The sequence below is a fragment of the Pteropus vampyrus genome, unplaced genomic scaffold (assembly GCF_000151845.1).
Source record: "Pteropus vampyrus isolate Shadow unplaced genomic scaffold, Pvam_2.0 Scaffold19, whole genome shotgun sequence".
Lineage (NCBI taxonomy): Eukaryota > Metazoa > Chordata > Mammalia > Chiroptera > Pteropodidae > Pteropus > Pteropus vampyrus.
The window spans coordinates 10,950,256-10,952,062 of record NW_011888800.1 but is presented as its reverse complement, the minus strand read 5'-3'; the positions used below and the strand labels follow the sequence as shown (position 1 = coordinate 10,952,062).

Here is a 1,807-nt window from a genome sequence, read left to right as displayed (position 1 = left end):
AATATATTGTTAAGTGACAATTAATTATTTCTTTGAACAATAGCTGTTGCCTTTTGATTATAATGGGTAACAACATTTACAAGATTTTTCTCACATCTTATCAACCAATTTTAATTATGTTACTGCCTTTCTTAGTATTTGGTTTAGTACTGTAAATTATGTCTAAACTTCTCTTATATGATTTGTCTTGATTCTGAAGCACGGCAGAAGTGTCACAGCTTATTTTATATCCCGCCTTCATACTTCTTCTCAAATATTGATTGGCTGTATCATTTCTATGGTGTCAGGGCACATAATACTTCTTTTTCACTCTTTTCATTCTGATCTTTGCATTTATTTCACTCTTTGTTCTAATGTTAAATATCATTGATGCATACTGCCAATCCTTTTCTAGTAGTTCTTAACGTCATTTATTGGTTTTATGAAGTTCATTCTTCAAATGAAGTTCATTTCTTATGAGAATAAGAAAACTATTCCCTGACCTGTGGCAAAGTCAAACGGTTCTTTTACAGCCTTTCTACCCAAACTTTGTCTTGGGTGAATATAAATTCTTGGTTCACACTTTTTTTTTCTTAAGTGTTTTGTGGTTATCTCCTCATCATTTTTTAGCTTTGACTGTTACTGTAGGGAAATTTGAACCCAGTCTGATATCTTTTGCCCCAAAAAGTGACTTGAACTCCCTGCTTAATTAACCAAAAGATTCATTTTGTATCATTTAAATTCAATAAGTTTACCAAGGGTATGTCTTGCTCTTAAATATTCTCTGTTGATTTTCCCTAAGATATTTTTTCATGGTCTTCACTTTAAATTTGAATAGTCAGTCTTTGGGGGGTTTTTATTGTTGTTGTTTGTTTTTTTCAGGAAAGCTTTAAAAAACATTATCTTTAAATATTTTTATTGTTTCACTGTTTTGATTTTCTTTTTTCATATTAACATTTTTACACTTATCCTGTGGCCATACCACCCTGAACAACCGATCTCACCTGATCTCGAAAGCTAAGCAGGGTCGGGCTCGGTTAGTACTTGGATGGGAGACCACCTAGGAATACCAGGTGCTGTAGGGGAAAAAAAAAAAAAAACATTTATCTTTTTGTCTAGTTTTTAAAACATTTTTATTTTATTTTATTTTGACCACTTTTTCATATTTTATCCTACAAGTTTTCTACAGGACATAGTATTCTCTTCATTTCTTTCAATTTTGTCTTCCTTTCTATGATTAATTTTCCACTTCTTCACTGCATCCTGTCAGCGTAGTTCTCTATATCTTATTGCCTTGCCTTCTTATCCCCAAATTGACATTCTTTATTATCTGTAGTCCTTCATAGAAGCAGGTAGTTACTTAAGAAAATTCATAGTGAGATATTTGCTCACAATTTTTACCTGCTTCATGGAAATGTGGTTTGTTTGTTTTTTTCTTTCACATTTTAGTACTTGTACTATTAAAGTGAGTACGGAAATGTTTTTTTCTTCAGTGTTCTTTGTTTTTAACTTCTGCTGTTCTTTTTCTTCTTTTTCTTACAATATCTTTGTATTAATGCTATACCAGTTTATTTTTTATTACTCATCAATGAATAAATTATGTATTTCTGGAACAAAAATATATAGGAAGTTTCTATGTATAAGAAGATACTTTTGGAATTTTTCAGATTTCACCTCCAAAGGGATTTTTCTTTTCTTACTATCATAAAAAGATCTTCCTTCAAATATGGCTTTATTTTTTTAACCTACTTGTATAAACTCTCCCCCTCAGCCTTTCTCAATGAAATAGAATTATGGAATTATTGACAGTTTTTGCTGTTAGTCCTTC

The 1,807-nt window shown here is 30.9% G+C and overlaps 1 pseudogene; it reads left to right on the top strand.

Annotated features, from left to right (window-relative positions):
- The first annotated feature begins 947 nt into the window (after window positions 1–947).
- Window positions 948–1,064, top strand: LOC111736324 (annotated as a pseudogene).
- Window positions 1,065–1,807: the final 743 nt, after the last annotated feature.